At 38.8% G+C, this 17,336-nt stretch overlaps 1 long non-coding RNA gene across 1 annotated transcript; it reads right to left on the bottom strand.

The window, feature by feature from the left end:
- Positions 1–1,453: 1,453 nt before the first annotated feature.
- LOC136943568 (uncharacterized) lies at positions 1,454–9,229 on the bottom strand. The gene is made up of 4 exons (XR_010876693.1): positions 9,182–9,229; positions 8,524–8,655; positions 2,636–2,763; positions 1,454–2,516 (listed from the first exon to the last, which is right to left on the bottom strand). It is a non-coding gene; the product is annotated as an uncharacterized lncRNA (long non-coding RNA).
- Positions 9,230–17,336: the final 8,107 nt, after the last annotated feature.

The raw sequence follows: 17,336 nt of genomic DNA, 5'->3' as shown, positions 1-17,336 counted from the left end.
TTAACCACCCAATTAAACACCTCAGTTGTTTGTGAGGCATGCAGCTTAATATTAATGAATCAGCTAGTGTGGTCTATGATAATGAGCTGATTAACATTAGGTACCAACACCACAGTAAATCAAGGTCAGGAGAGAAGGAGGATGGGAGGGGGAGGGATGGAAGGATGAAGGGAAGGAAAGAGGAGGGGTGGAGATATTATTGTTCACCATGCCTGGTAGCTAAGATCTGGTTACTTTGCACTATGCCTGGTCAATACAGACCTTTTCTTGACTCGGACCTCTGAAATACTGTTAGAACTGTGCACTTCTGATCATTGATCCTATGTTGTCCTTTCCACATCCACTATTTGTAATGTATGTGGCTTTGGATAAAAGCATCTGCTAAGTGAATGTAAAATGGGAGGGGAAAGTGTTGGTACAGTGGATGGTTGGGCAGTGAAAGACAGTTTCTAACCCAGTAGGGGTTAGAAACTCTCTATCTCTCCCTCCCCCTCCATTTCTCTTTCTCAAACCCACACACACAGAAAGAGATAAAGAAGTAGACAGAGAGAGAGACAGAGAAAGGCAGAGACAGGGGGTGAGACATAGACAGACAGAAACACAGAGACACAGAGAGAGAGACAGAGAGAAATAGTAAATGAGAGGATCATCAGCCTGAGGGAAGAGTCCTTAGCTGGAGGGAAAATGCATGGTCATCTGGTCTTTATGTGCTTGTTACAGCACACACACACATGCTTACTTAAGCCGATTTTGGGGACACATGTAAAAACACCCCCACTCTGGGGACACCACCTTCTGAATGGTTTACAGAGATGCTACCAACTGGTGTTTACTACAAGGGCCACCCACATTGTAAAAATCGCTTGATATTTTGAATACAACCTTGTCTTAACAATATGAAAATGTGCCTTTAGTTTGGGGACAAGTATTATTTAACCCACCTTTGAGCTCCATACCTATAAATACACACAAACACTACTTTCGGGGACAAGTGTCATTAGTCATGTACTGTATGTAGAAGCTTTTAAAAAATCTATAAATAAGTTGTAATGAGCAACATTAGGTAAGTACTAATATTATTGATTTAACCCGTGTGTTATCTTCGGGTCATTCTGACATATCAGTCATTGTGACCCACCGTCGTATTGCGACAACTTTACCGCATACAAAAACAAAGTGAAGCATTTTCTTTTAACCTTCGGGCTGTCTCAGACCCCCCACATTGCGAAGGTTAAAATAATTATTTTTATTTGTTTTTGTATTGGGTAAAATTGGGTAAACACAACGATGGTTCGTTATGAACCTTTGGGTCAAGTGACCTGAAGGCAGCACAAGGGTTAAATAGGCCGCTAGGGATTGTCAAGAGGAGGACCAAATCATTTCAACGTACCTGGACTTACAAAACTGCAACGAACTTCAAACAATGCAACTTAACAGCCTTTATTGGTCTCGAAATGATTACTGGAGAAAGGTGGCCAGCCTCACCATTGATACCATCAAAGATTTGCATGTTGCAACTTAGGTCTTCTTTGAGGGCTGTAGGTGACAACTGTATGAAGTACAAGTACCACATAGTGAATCACATAATCCCCTTACTATATTGACCCACTATAACACTTCGGCTACTTACATAGCATAATGTATCTATACCAGACAATAAATGAAAAGCCATTACCTTGTAGGAAGCAGACAATATTTTCCCCATAAATGCCTTTATAAAAACTAAATGATAAAGTTTTGCTCCAGATTAGTTTAACCCACTCACCACCTCCCCATCACCAAGTTCTGGCAGTGGTCTGTTCCAGTGGAGCCTTACAAAAGCAACGGTACTGATAAACTGTGTGAAATAAGAGACATTTAATTTGTGATTTAGTAACATATCTTCCAAAAATACAGCACAAAGGGCATTTACAGCACAAAGGGCAAAGTGCATTTTTTTGCACATTGTACCACAACCCAACATTGTGTGTAGTCCCTAGTAACAAAGCGCATAGATGCCACAACCTTCACCCACCTTCATCAAATTGGGGCTGAAAAAATCATAAATTAATGAGTAGGGGTATCCACACCCTTTTACAGAAAAAAAGTAACTAGCTCTAGTCTGACTGAGCTTTAAATGCCTTTTGATACAGCCTTTTGACACAGCCTTTAAAACAATCCATATACTTGTAACATATACTAATCCAAACATACCTTCCTTATGCAACAACAGTAAGGGGTATAATATGCAACAACAGTAAGGGGTATAAGTAACATTTGCATGTGTGTAACATTCAATTTTTATATTTTTCCTGAAGCACTGGACTGTCTTTTAAGTGTAGTGATTCTGTTTCTGACAAAGTTCTTTACACCTGTCCACGTCCTGTCTCTCAGTGCTTGTGGTTCAGCATCCATGCACTGGATGCAGTCCCGTTTTTGAGGCACTTTGCATGTCTGGATAAAGCGCATCATGTGTCGTTCCACTGCACGCACCTCAACAACTTCCCACTTACGTTTGGCCTTGCATGCTGCAGACTCTGTTTAGGAACAAAATATATGCAGCTTTATCAGATGTATAAACACATACAATAAGTATCCAAGATGTGCAGAGACAAAAGTGTAAATTCAAAAATGAACTAAATGTAGAGGCTATTACCTTTAGGTTTGAGAGAAATGGGAGCAGGTGCTGACGGTGCTGGTGCTAAAGTCAAAGTTGTCTCCATGTCTGGTACATCAGTGCAGTCCTCATCACTTGACACTTCACTTTTGAGTGATCTACTACATCTGAGGAAACAAAAGAAATGCAACACTGTAAAACACTTTTTAGAAAATCTAGCTCACCAACTGTCAAAGCTGCATTCAGTAGTTTGAAATGTCCTACAGTAATAAGATATATACATTTAGCAATGCACAGCAGTAACAATCTATTAACATGTTCGTACCTTCAGGATCGATTTCAATTTCATTCAAGGATTTTCCTTTGTATTGTGACAAAGTCCCTTTCTCCATAGCTGTCAACACTTTGCTCATTTTGGCAAGCTGCAAAGTTCCTTGAGGCAGACGGTAATGCTGTCGGTGGATTCGAATATCGTGGCCTAAAAAGTCTGCAAGTTGGTCTGTTTCATTTTCGTTTATGTTCAACACATGTGACATTGTTGCAATATGTTTGCTTAATCTTGTTGAAGTCAGAGCTTCAGGGTGTTTGGCAACACATTCCCTGGCATACTTTTGTAAGCCCTCTCCCCCTTGGTAAGCAGTCAATGCCCCTGGTCTGGCGAAGAGGAAGGGGTTCTCTTTGGGAACACCACAGGCCTCATGTGTTTCAGTGAGGAGCTCCAGAGCTGACACCATTGAGGGTTTCAACAGCACAGGAACCATTCTCCCACGTTTCCCCCTGATCTCCACTCGTGTGAAAAACTCACACATTTTGCTCTCACATTCTGGCAGAGAAATAGCCATATCCTCATGGAGCTCTGACTTGTTTCTTGACAAAAAATCTTTAAGTTCCATCTTTGAAACTTCTCCTGCTCTTCTTCTATTGAAAATGATGGTTAGAGCGATTGTTACCTTTGTTAAGGCAACATAGTTGTTAGAAGTGTTGCTGATTCTCAGCATTCTTTTGCTAACAACTTGGACATTTTCCATGTGCAAGTTCAAGCGCTTGATATCTTGAGTGAACGGTATTGTCAGTGGAATATTCCACCTGGCCTCCTTCAAGGTGGTGATCGCACCTGCAGAGATTAACTCATTCCATTTAGCTATCTGTATGATCCTAAAATCTCGAGCAGACTGTGCCTTGTTTTGATCACCACAAATCATTGCATTACTTTCAACAATACTGCATATTTTCTTAAGACTGTGTCCAAGTTTTAGGGCTAAAGTAGCAGTGCGCCATGTGTTATATTGTGGACAAAACCCCGCCAGCTCTTTCACTGCAGACACAACATGAAGAAAGTTTGACGGAGTGATGAATTCTTCGACATTCCTTAGTGGAGTTCTCTTTCGAGCCTCTAAGACAAGTCTTCCCAGTTCTCTCATCTTTTGGGGAATGTAATCGTGCTTGTTAACATCTGACCCATGGCGATTAAACATATGTTGTCCAAACTGCAAAATACATTTGTCATTTTCTTTCTTGAAACATCATCATAGGTCACGTGAGAAAGAATGCCTTTTAAACCTTCTGTCACTTCAAGACCAACAGCAGTATTCTGAGCACACAGAGATCTGGCTTGGTTTCTTCCCAGTGTTGATTGATCCCCAGCTCTTACCTTCTCTGGGCAGATTCTGACATGTTTCCATAAAGTTTTTTTGGAATACAGACCTTGACAATAAAGGCAGTGGATGAAATCCTTCGCTTGTCTGCTCTCACGTGGTCTGTAACGTGCAACTAAATGCCCAGCTCCTTCTCTAACAACATTTGAATTGTGGGCAAAGTTACCCAAGTTTCTGAGCGTGTTTAACTTTGCTCTTCTTTCTTTAGAGTTTTTTGGATATTGGACTGCTTTAGCCACCTCTACTTCATTGCGATGGACTGTCTCAAGGTGGCGTGCAATTTTTGATGTTGGTTTCAAGCAGAAGACACAGTAGTACCTCTTGTCATAAACCCGATGTGACTGAGAGTTTGATGGGGGCATTACATTAATGGAACTATTTTTCTCTGGACTGTGTTTTAAGCTCCCCTTTTCAGATGTCTTTGTAGGAGATAGTGACGGAAATCGCATTGCTCTCAAAGGTTGTTTGCTAATGGGAGACAAGGCAGGGCTTTCATCAGATTCACTTGAGCTTCTGTCAGAACCCGGTATGTAGTCTGCATCATTGTAGTCTGAGTGATCAGACGAATCCACTGTGGTATTTTGCTTGGTCTGTAAATAAACAGATATCAATGCACAAAAAGATATAACACAATAAAGAACAGGCAAAAAGCATCATATGACCCCCTTAAAAAGACTCAGACGACCATGTTCCTCCATTGTTACAGAACTTGATCTGCACAGGGCAAAATACCTGTCTTTTTCTTGATACTCTGAGTTTTTGATCTGTTTGCATGTGACTCCAAGGTCTTTTCACTTACAATTTTGTCATTTGGTCGATTGTAACATGTGGTCTCTAGTAATTGAAAAAAAACATTATCGTGCTTGCACGGTCGTAGCTCATTTTCTCATGGGCGGGCCAAATTCTCTGGACGGGCAAAGCAGACAAAGGGGAAGTAATCCCCTTATGACGACATAAGAGGAAAATTCGAAATCGGCCCATCTGAGCTTTCATTTTCTCAAAGGCGGAGCAAGATACCCAGGGCTTGGTTTACACCTATCGCAATTTCTAGCCAGTGGGGGACCATAGGCAGGCTAGGGGAACTCATATTAATGTAAAAAACGAATAAAGTGTAATGTTCATGCCATGGGACCTTTAAGCAATAAATGTTGTGTTGCATTAACTTATAAAAAATAAACGTTTCTTTGAATTCTGAACAATTACAGTTGACTTTTTAGTGTACTAACAGTAGTAGTGGATTATAGAAATAACATTCCCTCGCACAGCAATGTAATGCTACCTTTGTTTCTGATGTTTGCCCTTCATCCGATAGATCAGTGGTTTGTTCATCCAAGGATGAGGTATCCGTTTAGGGTGGTAACTAAAATTGACAAGAAACAAAATAATAAGCAACATATTTTAACGATGTGTGCACTAAGAATTATCAGGTTTTATTTCAAGAACACTACATAGGCTGTATGTCAGGGTGTGTGGAGGGGTAGGACCCAAATGCACGAGAGATGCGAGGCATGGTAGAAACAAAGGGTTTAATCTTGAAACCGGGAAACAGATAGGGTACTCACACGGACAGGTCGTCATAGCATGACAAAACAAAGACTGGACACAAAACAGAAACCTAAATACACAGAACCAAACGACACACAGGTGGACACGATGACGCTAACGTTCTGTGTATTTAGGTTTCTGTTTTGTGTCCAGTCTTTGTTTTGTCATACTACTACGACCTGTCCGTGTGAGTACCCTATCTGTTTCCCGTTTTCAAGATTAAACCCTTTGTTTCTACTAGGGATGGGCGAACGATGCCTTGTGAAGCTTTGGTGGTTTCTTCCGGATTGTGCCGGCCCAAAGAGCCGAACTATCGGTGCATTGAAAATGAACAGCGTCACATAGCAGCCGTTTAAACTGGCTGAATGAGGCGTAGTGGTTGTCTCCGACGGTAGACTACCCTACACTTTATTTAATATTTTAATTAAGGCTACATGTGTTCATTTTTATCTGATATTAGTGCTCACACATTAAAATGTTGTGATACATCTGAAGGCCGTTAGAATTATATCATTTTCTCACAGTAAAAGTTAAAGAATATCTTCCAAGGTTCCCTGCACTGGGGCGCAAACTCGGGTTACCAGACTCGCATTAACAATACGTTGTCGTACAACGCTTTAACCAGCTACACCACCGAAAAAGCCGTTACCTGTTGATGCGGGTGGACGGACTTTATACGATACGGTTTTTAAATCAATTAAACTAGATTACACAGATTTTCTTATTCTTAACATTTGTGATATGTAGGCCTATTGTGAAGTGGAGGGACTTTATTTTTACTAATTATTATTACTGTTGACAATGTTGACGAATCATCAACATTTGTTTTCTGGGCACTGTATAGACCTACCTAGTCCTATCATGTTACGTTTCATTTCAATAAAATAACACAACACTCAAGTACACGGATTTATAATTGTTACAATACGGATTTGGCTAAATAATAATGACCGATGGAAGAAACTCGAGCGATGCCTGGTGCTGCTTCTGGCAATGTGAGATTTGTCTTTAACAAGAAGCGGTGGCTTCGTTCCTTCTATTGCTCTGGTTCAGAAGAGCGGCAAAACTTTGAACCAGTTTGTGACGTTTGAAGCATTGAACGTCATCTATCACGTGGTTTCGTAATTTGATACAAGCTCAAAAACACTTTCGAAACTGTGCGTATTGGATTTGCGACACAAGCATCGATGCGTCAGTGCCATATGTCCCATCCCTAGTTTCTACCATGCCTCGCATCTCTCGTGCATTTGGGTCCTACCCCTCCACACAAGTCTGTGGGGAAGAACTTTACAACACGATTTTTACCCAGATCAAATCAAATTTATTTGTATAGCCCTTTTTACACGCAAGCATGTCACAGAGGGCTTCACATATGCCCATAGAACTGCCCCTCAACCAACCTAAACCCTCAAGGAAGACAAGGAAAAACTCCCAAAAAAACTCAACAGGAGAAAAATGGAAGAAACCTTGGGAGGAGCAATTCAGAGAGGGATCCCCTCCTCCAGAGACGGTTGGTGAGAGAGAGGAGCAGAACACAGGCTAAACATAGTCATACAGTGTCGTTTCAAAACACTTGACCCAGGTCAAGTGTTTTGAAAAAGCTAGCACAAACATGACATTGTTAGAATGACAAGAAAGTGAGTTAAATCCTTGACCCATATTTGTACATTATGAAATATTTAATCATCTGTCATACCAGGCTGCGCCAAGGCCAATCCGAATCCCCGTAGTCATAGTTGACTTCTTCTGCAGGTAGAATGTCTCTTAAAGCAAATAGACGATGTGGCTTCCCATCCACATCTATGACCTTCATCCTGGCGTTGGGATTTTTATGCTGGTCATAAACTAAGACTACAAGTCTTCCACAGATCCATCCACACTGACACACAAAAAGCAGTGTTAATTTAACCATGAATACATTTATTTCTGATTGAACACTGAAATTGCGAACAGCTAACAAAAATAGGATACATTACAAGTAGTGGTCCTTCAAAATGTTTTAGATTTAACCTAATACTTACCACCAATCTTTTCCTTTCCATTGGAAATGAAATACGAAAACGTTTTCCTGTTTGCTATAACTTTTCTCTAAAACTAGTTCCCCTCTATATTCTAACAAAAAATCTTATTTTTGAAATGTTTCCGTTGTAATAACACCACGCCCTATATAGAAAAAAGACACTGAGCTCAGAATATATACCTCTACTCAATATCTTGACAGCTGGAATGTCTCTTCGCCATCTGAAATGTACATACAATTTTAAAGCTGGAAAGGCAACTTGCAATGGCAAGCTTAGAAATCAGTGTCATCGCGTTTTTTTATGACTACGAAATATGTTTTCAATTAAATGTCCTCACATTTGGCAGTAATGAAAGGATTGGATAATAGTCAATGTTAAAATCGCCATGCTTAAAAGAAGTGGAAGCTTTTTTTTCTATTGTTTACATTTACATTTAGTCATTTAGCAGACGCTCTTATCCAGAGCGACTTACAGTAAGTACAGGGACATTCCCCCGAGGCAAGTAGGGTGAAGTGCCTTGCCCAAGGACACAACGTCAGTTGGCATGACCGGGAATCGAACTGGCAACCTTTGGATTACTAGCCCGACTCCCTCACCGCTCAGCCAACTGACTCCCTTTCTTCTATTGTTAAGGACACTAAATGAATGCTGCAATACTAAGAAATTAATCATTTTCATTTCAACATTTATTTAATTGGCCACACACCTTTGAAGGGATTAATAAATTCCTCTCGAAGGCCAAACTTGTCAGCCTTCAATCGCACATGGTATTCAGCTTCCTGGCGAGGACGGACCCGTCTCCTCCTTGTGGAATTTCTTTCTCGATTAGCCATAATATCTGTGAGATTGCAGCAGCGTTACTGACTACCTACCTCTTAAATTACTGGGTGTATGTAGTAAGCACACTTTAAATAACATCGACACAACAGACCAATTGACAGTGCTTTAAGGCGGCTGCATCTGCTAACGTTAGCTGAATAACTATTAGCAGGCTAGCTAGCTAAGTTAAGTAACTCGGTATCTAGCTAGAATGCCTGGTTGGGACATCCATAATGAGCATGTAATAAAACTTATTTAACATAAATTATTTAACGTTATATCCAGTTGGTCAGATAGCGTATTATCGTTTATGCTAGCATTGATTTAGCTATGTAATCATGCACAAACGTTATCTAACGTTAGTACTTGCAATGCTACATCAAAACGTGGATATATAGGCCTAGCTACAATACTGAATGCTTAGCACTTAACAAGCCAATTTGCAAATTAGGCGGACGTTGTATACAATAAAAATACTTAACTAACATGCCCTCACTGCCTGACTTATCCCAAAAGAAAGTTAAGCATTGTTTACAGTTACTTACCTTTTCTCCTCCATGGAAGAAACGTTTAGCTTTGAAATATAAATGTTGGCGCTCTGACTGTCTTCACTTTTTTTTTTATGCGGGTTAAGGAAGTGGATTGACAAACCACGTGTTATTTCCGTAAAAGGTAGTAGGCCTAGGGCTTACGCAACTCATTACTTTTAGGGTATCAGTATACATTTAAAGAGTTTGCATCACATGTAAACATGTAAACATTTAATTTTTAACCAGATTTCTTTTCCTTAGCCCCCTTCCCAAAGCTTGTGCTTTTTTCAGGCCATCACTGTAAATAAGAATTTGTTCTTAATGATCTTGCCTGGGTAAATAAAGGGTTAAATAAATAACATAAAGAAATATAAAATGTACATTTATTATAGATCAATAAAATTGATATATAATCAAAACTACAAAAGTTAACCTTGGCATTTCTTTTTTTCTCTACGTTTGCATAATGCACTATAAAAAGAATTATATTCAAATATCAATGTTTTTGTCATGTTCTGCATGGAATGTCTCACAATCGAGCAACATACACATTTTCAGCCTGGTAGCAGCATACAAGACACATTTTACATTTTGAAAATGAACACTTCAAGGTGGCGCTGTTGAGTCTCTATCTGGCTTAGAGGTAAGGCCATATAAAAAAAAGTATTTACTAGTCCAAAATATTCGACAGGCCAAGCCACGAACATGTACCACCAAAGACAACAAACCCCTAACCCTAATTTGATTGAGGGGTCTGTTTAGCCCATGACTTATGCAGAGCATAATCATCTTTTAAGTTGACACTATTGACACTATTGCTCTAAAAGTACATGTCTGGAGCTGTCCAAAACAGTTGACCTTATTTTAGCAGCTCTTTTAATCACTGAAATATAGAGCAAGGGGTGGCAAGGGTTCATGGGTCCATATCTCAGATAAGGATTGACAGAAATGTGTCAAACTTACATACATTTACCTACAAACTAAGACCTTTCCAAAAATGTGTTTGATTTTGTTGTAGACCAAGTATTTTTTTAATCCAAACCTGCCATTGCAAACCATTCATGATCTAGACTACATCAGTAGTCAAAATCTAATATTTTTTTGGTGGCACATAGTCCTGGATTAGCACAAACAATATTAGGGTACAGACACCCTTGTGCATTTGTTTATCCCCAAACTTAAAAGATGATTATTTGCTCTGCATAAGACATGGTCTAAACAGACGCCGCTATCAAATTACTTGTAGACTTTGCTATTCACTTCGTCAATGAACACTAGACGAGCACGACCGCGGCGTTATGAGGCTACGGTTAGGCTACATTAAAAGAGACTGTTATAATAACCCCAATTGTTCACTAAACCAAGCCTGAAAATGTAGCCTACCATAAAATTATCATTCTAACCCCCACCCCAAGTAGGCTTATGATGATTAGGCTATAAAAAAACATGACCCGATGTCGGGACCGTCGGGCAACATCCAGACAGTCCACGGGGACCACATCTTGATGGACTCGCCCTCATTGTCGGGCCGCTTTGCTCGCATCCGGCTGCCCCATTACACATTGACATTAATACAATTTTGTTATTCTCCCACGCATCGGCCTGATTTTCGGTTGTGGGGCTACTGATTTAATGGTAGAAACAGCTGCTTCCCAAATACACCCAACCTTTCCAAACCTAATTCTTTAATTAATTCCATTCATCGCCAGCGTGCGTCTCTCCTCAATTAGCCTAGGTTAGGCTATTTCAGTCAAGACAATCACGTATTAAATTTGAGCATTTATTGATACCATGACATGAACATGTAGCCTAGGTTTGATTTTGGCGGAGTGGATGATCCAAGGGAAGCACCCTGCCTCCTCGATGCAATACATACATACATATGAGGCAGGGAGCAATGATAATCCCCCTGATGGATAGAACATACAGCATTGGGGAGAAGGGGATGGTGGAGGACGGCAGCAGCACTGATCATACAACAACCGGTGTGAAGGTGTGGTAATGATACGCGCTGCACGATTGCCATACCAGAACTAGCTCCGCTTGTAGGTGTTACAATTGGTGTGGTTGGCCCGTATTTTTTGTCTATAAACTCCGTTCATCACATTATGATATGGGCTCAAATCTTAGAATACAATATTTTGTATCGTACATTTTGTATGAATGACTGCAATAAATAAATATATTTCTTAATTGTTTTATATTGGCTATGGGCCTTCAAGCGGTCTTAGGAGTACTAACAGCCCTTTGGTTGGCCTTGTGCTACGGTTTCGTAAAAATAGAAACAAATATTATATATATTTAGGTCTTTAATTCAGCACTTAATATATCCATAGTAAGAAAGATAACAAGCAAACATGCATTATCCAGGGTAAAGCATATCACATTCATAAGCCAACAATTGCTTGCTTATTTAATAAGCGTGTAGCTATGTTGTTATCTTGTTAGCTGAACATTGATACTTGCGATATAGGCTAAATAACACATTGTCAATATCATGAGTTAAAACTGCAAATATGTATTTCGATTACAGTTTTTCTAGCAACTGCAACCTCCGCAAAGGTTAGATGACAAGTTAGCTAGCTATCTAACAACGCACTTGTAGTTATGTTAGCAAACAGCTAGTGAGTTACACAGTAACAACAAGGTAGAAGCTAACGACACAACTTTTCTATTTAAATTAATGATGTAAAATTAGCGCAACTTTTGGGTATTGGGGAAAGGGGACGCACGAGTATGACGTAGGGCATTCGTAATGCCTTACGTGGAGTTAAACACAGATTGGGGGAGGGGGGGGGTCAAGGGGACTGACCTCTGTGTTGTCATGGGGACAGGCCTCTATGTAGTTACATGAACAGGTCTGTGTTGTCATGGGGACAGGCCTCTGTGTTGTCACAGCAATAGGTCTTTGTGTTGTCATGGGGACAGATCTATGTGTTGTCATGGGGACAGGCCTATGTGCTGTAATGGGGACATACCTCTGTTTTGTCACAGGGACAAGCTTCATGGTTGTCATGGGAACAGTCAGGATGCATCACACTCAATACATGGCTGCACTTCACACATGATCATTAATGCAACACTCTTGCTTTACAGTGCATCTAGTCATCTCACACACACACTCAGACTCTGGAGTTCAGTATTTTACTTGTTTCAAGTTAAAATGGACTACTGAGAAGGCTAACAAGTAACACTAGCATGGTAGTAGCATTGCTAAGAGTATATGCTTGGTCATTTATCCCGGAAGCTAACTAAAGCTAGCTATCGTTTCGGGAAAATAACTAAAATAACCGTATTTTTCGGAACATAAGCCGCATTTTCTACAAACCACACCCCACCAGAATGGGAGCTTTGTGTTTGTAAATCGGAGTATAAGCCGCACTGGAATATATGCCGCACTTGATACGGGAACAGAGATCTTGGAACGAAGCCACTTTTTAGTTCTAAAACTGGGCTATAAACCGCTTCGAAATATAAGCCGTACAACCACAAAACTGTAAAATCGGGGTACAAGCCGCGGCTTTATTTCTGAAAAAGACGGTATGCTGTGGGGACATGGAAATATTTAGAACTCACGCATCTAAAGGTTAATTGCAAAATTAACTTTTAAACGTTAACAATAAAATAACATTACATAACAGATACAGAAACAAAAGGTACAGGTTTTTATCACATTAATTGCTTTGTTGTTATATAAACATTACATGATGTTTAGTTTGCTTCCACCTGCTAGAACGTTCAACCTTATTCTTCTACAGTGGCTCCTATGTAAAAGACCCAAACACGTCTATCGGTTATTGGCAGAAACTCATTTTTGGCAGATCTCTCTGATATCAATAATATCCAGTTTGTCCCAATGGACATGGCACACTGCTGTGTCATTTAGCCGGATTTGTTACATTGTGGATCTGAGTAGGGCTGTCACGATAACTACTTTTTGTTGTGCGATATATTGCACCAAAATGTATTGAGATAAACGATATTATTGCAATTCTCTGACATTCCAAACTCCCAGAAGATTCCTGGAAACAAGTCCAAGCACACAGCCTGAAAGGTTAATGTTTTTTTCCACAGACTCAACTTTTAGGAAAAATGTGATGAATAGAATAGGCAGGGAAGTAGAATAGGCAGGGTGGAATTGGGCAGGGTAGTAAAGTAGGCATGGTGGAATAGGGCAGGGTAGGGTAGAGTGAGAGGGTGGTATAGGGCAGGGTCGTAGAATAGGCAGGGTGGAATTAGGCAGGGTAGAGTAGGGCAGGGTAGAGTAGGCATGATGGAATAGGGCAGGGTAGGGTAGAGTAGGGAGGGTGGAATAGGGCAGGGTAGGGTAGAGTAGGCAGGGTGGAATAGGGCAGGGTACACAGCAAAAAGTCCAGTGTTGAATTAACTCCCACAGAGTTGATTTCAACACTTTTTGAGAGTTTATATAGGTCCACACTCTCCAGAGTTAAATTAACACTCAAAATAGTTAAACATTTAACACTGCCAGAGTACCTTTTTAACTCACAAAACAGAGTTAAAGTAACACTAAGGGATTAGACAACTAACACTGCTCCGAGTTAATTTTTTAAAACTATTTGTGTTAATTTCACTCCCTAAAGTGTCAATTATCTACACAGAAAACTATAAATTAATCTAACTATTAACTATCTATTAATTAATTTAATATATACTTATATTTAATAAGAATGAATCACAATAAACAATCCTTGTCAAAAACATTTATTTGTGCCTTTTCTCCCTTGCAGTCAGTTGAATTAAAACATTGTGAATGAAGGTATGATGTAAATACGTTCATCTGAAACATTGTATGAACTTTGAATATCAAACGGTTTATGAAATTTAAGCTCAGACATTTTTTGTAGAAATCTTTCTGCACTTTGTAATACTCTGAATGCATGTTGATGGTCATCAAAATTCTCTGTAGCTTGTTTGTAAAAAAAAAAAAAGATCTTCAACCAAAAGTACATCACTTATTTGTCAAAAGACTGGCATGTCTTCTTCCATTGCACTGCAAATAACTAGTCCAGCTTTATACTCTACACCATCAACTTCAACCCAACTAATTGAGAAAAACATATTTTGACAAGATCGTTTCAAGCATTTCATTGTTGACGACATTCTCATCTCTGAAGAGAAAATATTTAATTGGCCCATACTCATTTTGTTTGAGGGTGAAGGTTTCCCAGTGATAAGCAATGGCCATCTGATGATTTTTAGCAAGTGATTTGGTTGTTTTTGAAATTTTTATCTTCACAATCTTTAAACAGCTTGTGTTGGCCTCAAACCTCATACACCACTTATACAATAAGGGGCCAATTTTCCTTATAGAAGATGGGTAATGGATCATAAAATGATGCTTAGGTATCAAGTTTCTGTGTGGATACAAGTGCTTAAATAGTTTGTGGTGGTCAACAATCAAATGCTTTAAATATATTGTCATACCTAGAGTGAGAGAAGGTGAAAAAACTATGTTCATTATTTGAAGTAACTACAGTAACAAATTCCAGTTTTTGTTTCCTGCAGGAATAATATCACCAAACAGTGGGATGTTTTTCACAAGACACAATTTCTGAATAGAATTCAAACCAATGCCATCGCCAACACTCCAAAATAATCTTTGTAGGACGATTTTTTCGTTCTAAAAATCCATAATCAAAACCATAAATCCTGGAAAGCAAGTCCTGTTCTGACATTAAGTGTTGTGTGAGATATCCAAAAAGCATTTTGATATCATACAGAACCACACCCTCAAGAAGATCATGCATGATATCAAATGAATAGTTATTACAAACATGGAAATACTTCAATGAATTAAGTGTAGATCTTTTTTCAAACCATAAAGTGACTTCAATTGTGGGTTTTCCTAGAGAGACTGGCAATGGATTTCAAACATATCTTTTCCACGAAGGATCACCTTACGATCATCCTCACTGTATACCGTTTGACAATCATTCTTCTCCATCAAACAAAGGCGACAGAAATGACGGCTACTGAATGACTCATTAAAACCAAGAATTGTGTGCATCCCTACACTGTAACACATTTCTGTAATTTCTACAGCAAAATTTTTCAAAAAGTTTACCTGTATATTGCAATGCATTGTGGGTCGAAAAACGATTACAGTAGCCAAGTTTTTTTCTACAATAATTATTGTGAAATTACAGGCATATTTGCGCTTGACGGTAAATGATGCAGTAATACAGTTATTTACTGTTGAATGCGTTGCACGAGGCGGTTAGCTTGACGAAAGACAATTTGATGGCAGATTGCAGAAGAGCAGCCACATTTCCACTCCCCTCATCTACAATATGTAAGTATACATAGCTATAAATAATAGCTATACATAGCTATAAATAGCTTACATAATGAAATTGTGGTTTAACTTGTTTATGTTGGTTGAAATAACCTACATTGACCGTGTATCAGTCTAGTGCAGGCCCCAATATAAAGTTCACTTATAGCTAGGTAACTAACTAAGTTAGCTAAGTTAGCTGGAGAAATGTCAGAAGACATTTTGAACAAGCAATCCAGGCGAAGCAGTTTAGCTTATGGTAATAGTACTGAAGTAAAAGTATAGTGGATATTATGTTACCGTTAATCCTTTTCATATTTATTTCATTTTGAACTGAGCGTAGTAGTGGAAGTAGAACTACTAATCGTGTTTTTCAACTGCTGCATTGTTTAGCATAGATAGCTAGAGGTCGAGGAAAAAAATCCGAAAGGGAGCGCCATCGCTGCACAGTGATCAACCAAAGGCTCCATGGCTGAAGACGATTTTCAGGTAAAAACGTCTTTTAGGTGTTGGCAACAGCAGCTGACGTTGAACAAACACTGCAGCTTCCTGACTCTCCAAGACTGATCGTCTTAGGTATTGTATTTTTTTTAAATTATTATCAGTTGTAAAGCATTGCAAAGACAGACTATGAAGGACACAGATTAGTTTAACGTGGATATGTTTATGTGGAAGGCCACAGAATTTTTTTTTTTTAACCATTATTTTTTATTATTTTTATGTTTAGGTGAATTGCTCACAGCAACCGTTTGGATGCTGAGCATTGAGGGTCAGGTGGTAGTGCCTCCACATCCCAACTTTGTGGCTGGAATGGCAGCTTTGTTTTCTAGCTACTACAACTTTAATCTGGTGTACCAGGAGCAAGCATCTTGCACACTGGAATTCATTCAAAGGTAACTATGTGCTTGAAGTAGAAGACGGTTGATCATTATTTTGTAAAGTTTGCTATTATGAGTAACAGATTTTATTTAGCTGTAAGTGTACTTAAACCCCTTTAACATTTTGAGTAAAAAAAGGGGTAAGTTAGCAGTTATTGTAAAGCAGTTAAGGCACTTTTTAATGAAGTTTATTTTCATTGTCATATTACACCTACAAAAGATTTCATGAAATTTGTGATTTCAGATGCTTCATCGGACTTAACCCCTGGGGGGGACCAAGGCAACCAAGATGGTGACCCAAAAAAGTGGGAAGGTACAGGAGAAGAAGAAAAACTCCATTAACCCTCACGTCTCTTCTTTACTAAAGCGGCTAATGGACTTTGAATGGCTTATATTGTAATACGACTTCCTCACTATGTGAATATAGTTTTAATGTTTTATTTTTGTCGAGGTGATGTTTTGAACAGTTTTTCTAATCCAGGTCATTATTTTAAATTGGGTCTTCAAGTAATGTATATGGTAACTTTGAATATAGCTGGACCTCGTTGCATCTCTTAATTTAATTGAATGTTTATTGTTTAATGAGTTGTTAAGAAACTGAAAAGTTAAAATGTACAGTATTGTAATACTGTATTGCATTAAAAAATAAAGTGTCATGATTTTGTATCTCGGACTGGTTTTATTTAACAGTTAAAGAAAAATTAATGAAATGATTTGTGGATTAAAAGCAAACCTGGTCTTATTTAAAACACTTTACAATAAGCATCAGCAAAGCTGCAAATGTAAATTTACTGTAATTGTTTTTTTACAACAACATATTGTATTGTGAAATATTTACAGCTTTTAGCTGGCAACTCGAGTTGCCAGGTAACATCTGTAATTTGAAAAGAATACAAGATAATGTTGTAAACTAAATTACAATAAAGTTTTGTTTTTTTAAGAAAAAAACAATACATTGCTGTAATATATTTACACCAATAACCTGTAAAAGAAATCC

The sequence above is a fragment of the Osmerus mordax genome, chromosome 5 (assembly GCF_038355195.1).
Source record: "Osmerus mordax isolate fOsmMor3 chromosome 5, fOsmMor3.pri, whole genome shotgun sequence".
NCBI lineage: Eukaryota > Metazoa > Chordata > Actinopteri > Osmeriformes > Osmeridae > Osmerus > Osmerus mordax.
Note: the sequence above shows the minus strand (reverse complement) of the source record. Positions and strands in the feature narration are given on the sequence as shown.